Below are 10,728 nucleotides of genomic sequence, written 5' to 3' on the forward strand. Positions count from 1 at the left end.
TACAAAGTATGAATGGTCCACCATCTCGACAGAAGAGGGCATTTCACCCAATGGTGGCAGGATATGGGACCCCCTCCCCTGTTCAAACCAAGGCTGCTGGTACCAACAACAAGGATTTTCCCACTTATTATTCTCACAATATGGGGACAATAATTCAAGAACACATCCAGTTCTACTTCTGATCAACGCATGAATGATGGGATCTCCAACACAAGGCCTTCTCTCCTGCAGCACCCAGTCTTTTGAATATATAAACCTGTATGACCTCCTCATTTGATTAAAACAATGCTGTTTAATGGAGTGCAAGGGGTTGATCCATTATTGTGTGCTTCTCTTCTTTATGAAACTGCCATTACATTCTGCTGGCTTCTTCTTCAGAGAAACTGCATTTCCATTAAGAACAATCACAATGCTGTTAGCAGCCTTGAATATTCATTAATGGAAAGGAAATAGTATGATATAAAACTTTTGAAATAAATAAAAGTGCTGCTTTCCCTTATCTTTAAGGAGTATTATTGTAAGGAGAAGAAATCAAGTATGAGGTCCATTACACACAGGACGCTATCCATAAAAAATCTCTTCAGACATCACTTCCCATGAATGATTTATACACCTGATGAACATGAACACCAAAAGCACAAGTAACATTTCTCTGGCAAAGAGGCAGGGTTGCCAACATATCCAATGCTGAATCCTAAAAATAGGGAGGAAATACCCACACAAGTATGCATGTACCCATAAGCTTTCTACAAGTGCACTCTAGTACCACAGAAACACAATTAACTCATATGATAAGAAAGCAATGTTGTGCATAATCACATACAGTAGAGTCTCACTTATCCAAGCCTTGCTTATCCAAGCTTCTGGATTATCCAAGCCATTTTTGTAGTCAATGTTTTCAATATACAGTAGAGTCTCACTTATCCAACACTCGCTTATCCAACGTTCTGGATTATCCAACGCATTTTTGTAGTCAATGTTTTCAATAAATCGTGATATTTTGGTGCTAAATTCGTAAATACAGTAATTACTACATAGCATTACTGTGTATTGAACTACTTTTTCTGTCAAATTTGTTGTATAACATGATGTTTTGGTGCTTAATTTGTAAAATCATAACCTAATTTGATGTTTAATAGGCTTCTCCTTAATCGCTCCTTATTATCCAACATATTCGCTTATCCAACGTTCTGCTGGCCCATTTACGTTGGATAAGTGAGACTCTACTGTATCATGATATTTTGGTGCTAAATTCGTAAATACAGTAATTACAACATAACATTACTGCGTATTGAACTACTTTTTCTGTCAAATTTGTTGTATAATATGATGTTTTGGTGCTTAATTTGTAAAATCATAACCCAATTTGATGTTTAATAGGCTTTTCCTTAATCCCCCCTTATTATCCAAGATATTCCCTTATCCAAGCTTCTGCCGGCCCATTTAGCTTGGATAAGTGAAACTCTTCTGTATTGTGGGGGGGGGGGGGGGGGGAGTCAATTTGCCAAAGTTAACAAATGGACCAAGCTGCTAAACACCTTCATGTACAGGTCAAAAATATTTCAAACACATTCAAAATCCCAAAGTCTATATAATACAATAAATACAGCTTGACATTGACATCATAATACTAAATTCAACCTTGCGGGAAGCTGATATTTGACAGTTAGTTGGGAAAACAGTTCTGTCACCTTTCCACATTCTTTACTGGGCATATATACAGTTAATTCTCCTTTACCCTATCATCAGTACTACAAACAACCAATATCTGTTATTTTCCTTTTCATTTGACAGGCACTCATGGCCAGTGTCACTTCTATGGCCAACAAATAAGCAACTAAATGTCTAATCCTAGAAAATTGCTGAGTTATCAGCAGTAAAAATCCCTTACAATGACCTGATAACAAGGTAGAGATTTGTCACATACCTTTCTACCAAAGTCGGTCACTATGAGGCACCTTGACTAGCAAAGATCCAAAAACAGTGGAGAAAGGTCCAGTCACAAATGCTGGGTGGCTAAAACTCAGAAAATGGAACTTGATTCAAATATATCTATTAAAAAGAAGCTTTTACAAAATCCAGTGATAAAGAAAACACAATCAATTCCTGGAGAAATCTCTTCTGACTATGATGTTTTTCAAATGCCTGATACTTCAAGTGCTTCTCCAAAGTCCTATCAAATCTTCCCAAGAACATTAAAATTGCCCCATCTCATTTAATCAAAGCTCTGGTTTTTGCAATCTACTCCACAGCTCTAGTATCTTACAACACCCTATAAGTAAAAGGCAATGAATGACTTGGTTAGCTTGAACTCAAGTAAACCCAAGGCTCAAATAACAAGCTAAACCATGGATTTATTCAAAAACCTTGAACAAGAACTCTGCTTGCACTTGTTATGAACAAGGACTAGGAATTGTTCTCCCTGAATTACAAAAAGCACAAGCAATAAAAAGATTGGTACATGCCTTTAGGATTCCTCAGGATACAAAATTTAAATAAATAAGTAGAATCATAGAGTTGGAAATAAGTAGCAACCATCAACGTAGTATTGGCCAGTCTCATGAATATTAGAGCCTGCTCTTTTCAGAACCATCCAGATATAAAAGAGAGCAGGTGATCTCCTGGAAGTTACTTCCACACATCAGAAAACAACACATATTCAACTTGTGGTCTTCATACTATCTACAGGCAGAAAGACATGGAAATGGGCAAGTGGACATTACCAGAACACCAGCATTAACCTCATTAACACATCACTCAAAAACAACAACAAAACCTTATTTGTATCCCGTCCCTTCTCCCCTCTGGGGATTCGGAATGGCTCACAAAAAAATGTCAGCCTTCAATGCCAAAATTACATAACAAATAAACCAAATAATTAATATGACACAGGTAAACAAGATAAACAATAACAAATCAGGCTCCCTGTGGCTGCGTCCTTCGTGTTTGTGGCACATGTGCCACAAACACGCTTACGCACATAGAGTCCCTCTCCGACTCAAAGTTGCTCCTCCACACACTGCATGATATACTAAATTAGAAATAACCAATTAAGTTACATCCTAATATGTAAGTTGTTTCCAACTTTTAGTCTATACAAACAAACAGAATGTCTGATGTTTAACATCATTGTTGGCAAAAATTTATGGCCGTTACCGAGGAGTCACTAACTTATGAGCAAAATAAGAATATGTTTTTAATGTATACATCATTGCATAATTTGACGAAGCAACTGTTTAACCAGCCATAGCCCTTCATTTCTACTGAAATAATTGTTTAATTCGTAATAAATTTAACCAAGTACTGGACTTTCTTAGAATTAAGACAGCCCCCCAAATAAGTTTCACATGTGTAATTTCCTGAGCTCGGTGAGCACGTGTGAAAGAAAGACGTGCAATTTCACATCTGTTTTTTTTAATGACAGTGCATCACCTTGTATACAGCTGTCAGCTGTATTTCAACCCTCCCACTGGATGCAGATTTGTCCCCTGGAAAGAGATACATTCCAGCCAAATTACATGGTGAGTCCTTCACCATAGCGCAGCACATATTTTGGAATGGCTTTGTGTGTGTTTGAAGTCTAACCTCTATTAACCAGACGGAAAGGATATCTGGGGGAAGGATTCCTAGCAGTGTAGATTGTTTTCAAAGCACTGTCTTGTGAAACTTGCCCTGCCGCTTAAGGGAAATTGAGGGGACTTCAAAACAGCAGCCACGTACAATGGGGCCGATACCTTCTTATGCACCAGCTGGACAGTATCAGCGGGCTTTGATGCCAGAAAAGCATAAAGTTATGAACAGTAAAGTTAAGACCATTAACTGGAAAGGAAGGAGACAGAGCACTTTAAACCCACTTGTGATTTAAGTGGCTGAGGGGGAAAAGGAAGGGGCCTGAGGCTGTTAGGAATGGTGGGAGTTGAAGTCCAAAACACCTGAAGGATGGCCAGAGTTTACCCATGCCTGAGGAATATAAAAAGAAATACGTTCTTTTGGACATCCTGGTTTTTAGTGCCATCACCTTATGGCCTTCTTCGTAACTTTCTAAATACTAGCGCGATTCTGTGGCTTTCTGTCACGTCAACAGTTATCTTGAGTCATTAGGGTACCTGGCTTATTCTCTATGAGGAATAGTGTTTTTAAAAAAAGTTTCCCAGACTTGATCCTTCCTTTTCTAACGACTGGTTCCAAGCCACTGCTCTAAGAGACCACTAACCAGGAACAGAAAGGGTCTTTTGTCTTTTAGGGCCCATTTCAAATAGGGACATCTGTCTCCGTGTCTGATTTGTTCAAAAAAGAGGAGGCAGCACACTCCAAAGTGGGCTAGGTGACCAGCTCTGGGAAGGAGGGGTCTTTATTATTATTATTACACTGTGGAATCAATGCAGTTTGACACCACTTTAATTGGGTTGCTGTGAATTTTCCGGGCTGTATAGCCTTGTTCCAGAAGCATTTTCTCCTGATGTTTCACTCACTTCTATGGCAGGCATCCTCAGAGGTTGTGAGGTCTGGTGGAAACTAGGAAAGTGAGGTTTATATATCTGTGGAAAGTCCAGAGTAGGAGAAATAGAAGACTATAATCATCACTTGTGCCTACCTCTACACTTCTCCTGCAAAGCCTTGTTTTTCTCCCACCCTGGGCCTTCAACAGATATATAAACCTCTCTTGCCTAGTTTCCAATATACCTCACAACCTCTAAGGATGTCTGCCATAGATGTGGGCAAAACGTCAGAAGAAAATGCTTCTGGAACATGGCCATACAGCCCGGAAAACTCACAGCATTCCAGTGATTCCGGCCATGAAAGCCTTTGACAACACATATTATTATGTTTGTTATACCCCACTTTATCTCTCCCAAAGGAGACTCAAAACAGCTTACATTGAAAGTATGACCACACAGTTTAAAATATACAAATATGCAAACATTAAAACAGAATTAAACCTAACAGTATTAACAATTCACAGTTAAAATCCATTAAATCATATACAAAACTAAAAATCACAGCAGCATAAGTCTTATCAAAATGCATTAACTTTAGCCCCAAAGCCTGCTCCACTACTATATGAGGTTGACTTACACATTAGTACATAGAATCACAGAGTTGGAAGAGATCTCATGAGCCATCCAGTCCAACCGCCTGCCAAGAAGCAGGAAAATCGCATTCAAAGCACCTCCGACATCCAGCCTCTGCTTAAAAGCCTCCAAAGAAGGAGCCCAAACCAAACTCCAGGGCAGAGAGTTCCACTGCTGAACAGCTCTCACAGTGAGAAAGTTCTTCCTAATGTTCAGGTGGAATCTCCTTTCCTGTAGTTCGAATGCTAATGGGATGCCTATTAATGGAGGGTACATTACACTTTGGAATTCATGCAGTTTGACACCTCTGTAATTGCCATCGTTCAATGCTATGGAACCCTGGGAGTTGTAGTCTAACAAGATAATTGATGAACCAACCTGGGCACAGTACATTATTTGAGAACACAGAAATGCTGGACCATTCTAAAAACCACCATGTCAGACTACACAGGGAAACCATTGAAATCCATAAGCATGTGGACAATTTCAACCGAAAGGAGAAAACAATGAAAACGAACAAAATCTTGTTACCAGTATTTTAAAAATTCTAAAATCAGGACAGCAAATAAATAACAACTCTCAGAAAACAGGGGAATTCCAGGCATGAAACAATCAGGGCCAGGTAACACCTCCCAATGAAGGATTCCCCAGGCGGGAAGCAGCCAAGCTTTGAAACTGCAAGGCTTTTCAATGCTAATCATAAGATAAAACTTTATTTCTAGACTGTCCTCTCTCCCCAGAGGGACTCAGGGCAAACATTCAATGCCACAACTACTTCACTCAAGGGGTTGTTGTATGTTTTCCGGGCTGTATGGCCATGTTCCTGAAGTAATCTCTCCTGACGTTTCGCCCATATCTATGGCAGGCATCCTCAGAGGTTGTGAGGTGTGGAGAAACTATGCAATGAATATACTTCACTCAACATCAAAAGTATAAAATGACAATAGCATGACATATCAAGGTGGTCAATTGTCACACTCTGGGGTAAAGTTCCACTGCTGAATATTTTAAAAATGAGAAAAAAGTGTGCTATATGGATGACTACAAGCTAAAAAATGGACCTCAACTCCCACCATTCCTGGTCTCAGGCCCTTTCCTTTTCCCCCTCAGCCGCATAAGTGGCTGAGGGGGAAAAGGAAGGGGCCTGAGACCAGGAATGGTGGGAGTTGAAGTCCAAGGAAGAGGCCTGAGGCCAGGAATGGTGGGAGTTGAAGTCCAAGGAAGGGGCCTGAGGCCAGGAATGGTGGGAGTTGGAAGTCCAGAACACCTGGAGGGCCCAAGTTTGCCCATGCCTGCACTAGAGCATGACTCCACTTTAAATCCGGTTTCTGCCTCCTGCAGAATTCTGCCTTGGTGAGGCCCAGGACCTGTTCTGGCTGAGCTGTTCAAAGCCTCCTCCTGAAAGTGGATTGAAAGTGGATCCAAGCTCTAGTGTGATGAGGTCCAAGGGGAGGTGGGGAGTTAGTTGTTGCTGCTGCCGCCAAAGTTAATGGTTTTCCTGGTCGTTACATAACTCCAGAAAGAGAACTAATCCCAGGGAGGCCGGGCATCCGTGGGGCCACCGGGAGCCGAAAGACAGAGGGGGAGGGAGGGGGGGAAGGAAGGAGGAGCCGCCCACGACGCACAGCCCCACGCGAGAGCCCTTCTCAAGCCCAGGGAAAAGGGGATGGGGGTGGGGGAGAGAAAGGGAGAGAGGGAAGGAAGGGAAGAGAGAAGGAGGGAGGATCATGGCCGACTACGGCGAGGAGGAGGAGGAGGCCACCCCCGACGACGCCAGGAAGGGAAGGGAAAAGCAAGGCAAGCAGGAGGGGAGAAGGAAGGGCGAGCCTTTCCTTGAGGGGCCACTCAAGGAGGGAAGCAAGCAAGCAAGGAAGGAAGGAAGGAAAGAAGGGGGGAAGCCCCACGCAGGATCCCCGCCTCGCTCCTTTCTCCCTTCCAGCCCCAGCCGGATCGCGGCGGAAAGTTCCCGGTTTTGTCGGCCTGTTCGTCGTGATCGTGGGGAGCTGGGAAGGAAGGGCGTCCCGCGAGAGCCGCGCCCCCTCCACTCCTTCCCTTCCTTTCACGCGTGACATCCACGGGCAAGCGGGCAAACGCCGCATGCCAACCCACCCCTTGGAAATAAATGAAATAAATATGTCATAGTTTTTTACCATTCGTGTCCAGGCAACATCTAAGCCAGACACTCCTGCCATCCTTCACCTACAGAGGCTGCTGCCCCTGAAGAGGACCCAGAAGAAACCTCCATATAGGGTTGTTGTATGTTTTCCGGCCATGTTCCAGAAGTATTCTCTCCTGACGTTTCGCCCACATCTATGGCAGGCATCCTCAGATACATACAGCTCCAGAAGTATTCTCTCCTGACGTTTCGCCCACATCTATCTACCTCAGAGGTTGTGAGGTATACATGGCCACACAGCCCGGAAAACGTACAACAACCCTGTGATCCCGGCCATGGAAGCCTTCGACAACAACCCTTCATAGACCTCACAACCTCATAGATGGGGGCGAAACGTCAGGAGAGAATACTTCTGGAACATGGCCCATGCAGCCCGGAAAACAGAAAGGATCCTAAGCTCAGCTCAAAGGAATCCTAAGCTGAGACACTTGCTTGCCTTTCTCCTCGTGTGCCTTGCCTTCCCGGTGAGGGCACCGGGGCTTTGGGGTTTAGGCTTTGCCTTGTTTTATTTATTTCGCCGGTGGCGGCGGCGGCAGCACCTGTTCCCATCGCTTGCCTCCTTCCTCCCTTCCTTCCCTCCCTCCCTCCCGCAACTTCCTCGACGCCCAGGGTGGAGCCCCATCGCTGCCTGCCTGCGAAGGGACTGGGCTTTGCTCACCGAGGGTGGCTGCTCTTCCCGGGGGCTGTGGCGGGCCCCACGCAGGGCAGAGCCAGGAGGCCCCGGCCGGCAGGGGCGCCCGAATCCCGGGATCCACGCTGCTGCGTCAGCGCCGCCGCCGCCGCTGCTGCTCCTTCTCCTCCTGCCGCCGCCGCCGCCTCCTTTCTGGCCCTCCCTCCTTCTCTCCCTCCGCGTCGCCACCGGGATGGGGACGGAGGCGCGCCCCCTTCTGGGGCCCGCGCGGAGGAGGCCCGGAGGAGGCGCAAGGGGACCCGAAGCAGAGGAAAGCAGGGTCCGGATCGGGCTCGCCTCCTAATCCTCCTCCTCCTCCTCCTCGATGAGCTCCAAGTCCCCGAAAGCGGCAGTGTTCGGCCCCGCGCCCCTGCTCGGCTCCCTTGGTCCGTCCTCCCTTCCTGCTTCCTCGTCGGCAGCCAATGAGGGGCCTCCCCAGCGCCGTCCGCTCGGCCGCGCCGCCCAATCGCCGCCCGGCTTTGCCCGCCCCCGCCAGCCAATCGCCGCGCCCGCCACCCGCCCCAGCAGCAGCCAGGTCCCGGCGCAGGCCAGCCGCGGCATCGAGGACGAGGAGGAGGAGGATGACGACGAGGAGGAGGCTCAGGCATGGCAAGCCCACACGCGCCGCCCCGCCCTCTCCCCGCTTTGCACGAGGACCTGCTCCATGGGGAGGGGGTCCTGCTCCAGCCCTCCCGCCCGCCACGCGGAGCCATCACCGGCTCCCCTTCCCGCGTGGGAGGAGGAGGAAGAGGAGGAAGGAGAAGGAGAAGTTTCTTGGGCTCTGTCCCCTCCCTCCTCCTCCTCCATCATCCCCTCGCTTTGTTGTATCCTCCGCTCCCCCAGATCCAGCTCCATTTGTGCATCTCTCTACACCAGGCATGGGCAAACTTGGGCCCTCCGGGTGTTTTGGACTCCAACTCCCACAATTCCTAACAGTTAGGAATTGTGGGAGTTGGAGTCCAAAACACCCGGAGGGCCCAAGTTTGCCCATGCCTGCACTAGAGCTTGGATCCACTTTAAACCCACTCTCTCTGCACATGCTTAGCTCAAGCCTGAACAAAACTGCAACAGTATCCAAAACTCCCAGGCTTAACAGCTCTTCAGACATGGCTCAACCAATCAGCTTTATGCATCTTATTTTGCAGTTGACTCTCAAACACACATTCATTGATTTTTTACATTAGGTAACAACAAAGATCAGGCATGGGCAAACTTGGGCCCTCCGGGTGTTTTGGACTCCAACTCCCACAATTCCTAACAGCCGGTAGGCAAGTTTGCCCATGCCTGCACTAGAGCTTGGATCCACTTTAAATCTACTTAGGCTTTAAACAGCTCAGCTACTGAGTCCTGGGCCTCATCAAACGACAAATCTCAGAATTCTGCAGGAGGCAGAAACTGAATTTAAAGTGGACTCATTCTCTATGAGGCAGTTTGAAGAGAGAACTAGAGAGAAAGAAGTTTCCCTTCATGATACTGCTGGAAGGAATTTATCCACATGGACAAAGGAAAGACTATTTTAAGGAGTTATGTGAGTTGGTGCAACTGAGTGCACTGTACATATGTTGTTCTGGGTTTAAGAAGAATAAACCACTTGTTCTTTGTTGTTCAGTATCTTCATTCTCTGGCAAGGCAGTGCGTGGACTACACATTTTAGTTTTTTATTCCGTCACATAGTTTTCTAAGATCTTCAGAGGTCATTGCAGGAACACCTCAGCAAGCGAGACACCTGAGCCAAAATGTAAGAACTGTGCTAAATATAATAGAATATGCCGAACAAGACCCAAGCAGAGAGATTGCACTATTGTTTTTAGATGCAGAGAAAGCATTCGACAACGTGCGGTGGGAATATATGTTGAAAGTGTTGGAGCTCTTTGGAGTGGGACAACATTTTAGAAGGGCCATAGGAGCCATTTACTCTAGACAAAGGGCCAAGCTAAAAATAAACGACGAAATGACAAATTACATAGAAATTCAAAAAGGGACTCGACAAGGGTGTCCTCTGTCGCCGCTACTGTTTATTTGGATATTAGAAATTTTGAACATCAGAATTAGAGAGACCAGCGAAATCAAAGGAGTCAGGGTAAAAGGATACGAATTTAAAGGGAAGGCTTATGCAGACGATTTGGTCTGCTTCTTAAGGGAACCATTAAAAAGTACATGCACATTATTTGAGGTTATTAACAAATTTAGCATGGTGTTGGGCTTCAAAATCAATAAGGAGAAATCGGTTTTTCTAACCAAAAATTTATCCAATTGTGATACGGCTGACCTAGAGAAACTGTCTAACTGCAAGGTAGTGCCAAGAGTAAAATATCTTGGACTATGGTTAACTAACAAAAACAGCAAACTCTATCAAAATAACTACGACAAAACGTGGAAGGAGATAAAAGGAGACCTTGAAAATTGGCAAAGACTCCAACTTACCTGGCTAGGGAGGATTGCTGTGATTAAAATGATGGTGCTACCCAAAATGCTGTTTATGTTTCAAAATTTACCAATTATCAAGGGGGTAAAGGTGTTTGAAAACTGGAAGAAAGATTTGGTTAAATTCATTTGGAATGGGAAAAAAGCTAGAATTGCCTATAGGAATCTTATTGATGTGAAGGACAGAGGGGGCCTGGCACTCCCAGATCTCAGATACTACTATGAAGCTGCTAACTTTAGCTGGCTAAAGGACTGGATTAAATTGGACAACAAAAAATTACTTAAATTAGAGGGACACAATTTAAGATATGGCTGGCATGCTTATCTATGGGATGAAAAGGACAAGGTGAATAAAGAATTTAAAAGGCATATTATAAGATCCAGTC

General features: G+C 45.2%; 1 protein-coding gene across 1 annotated transcript in view; it reads right to left on the reverse strand.

Annotated features, from left to right (window-relative positions):
- The window catches only part of bahd1 (bromo adjacent homology domain containing 1), a 97,900-nt gene extending 89,514 nt beyond the window's left edge, over window positions 1–8,386 (reverse strand). Inside the window, exon 1 of the mRNA XM_062968180.1 lies at window positions 7,907–8,386. The gene's annotated coding sequence lies outside the window, so the exon portion shown is untranslated. The remainder of the gene's footprint in view (window positions 1–7,906) is intronic.
- Between the last annotated feature and the right edge of the window lie 2,342 nt (window positions 8,387–10,728).

Source organism: Anolis carolinensis, chromosome 1 (genome assembly GCF_035594765.1).
Source record: "Anolis carolinensis isolate JA03-04 chromosome 1, rAnoCar3.1.pri, whole genome shotgun sequence".
NCBI classification, from domain to species: domain Eukaryota; kingdom Metazoa; phylum Chordata; class Lepidosauria; order Squamata; family Dactyloidae; genus Anolis; species Anolis carolinensis.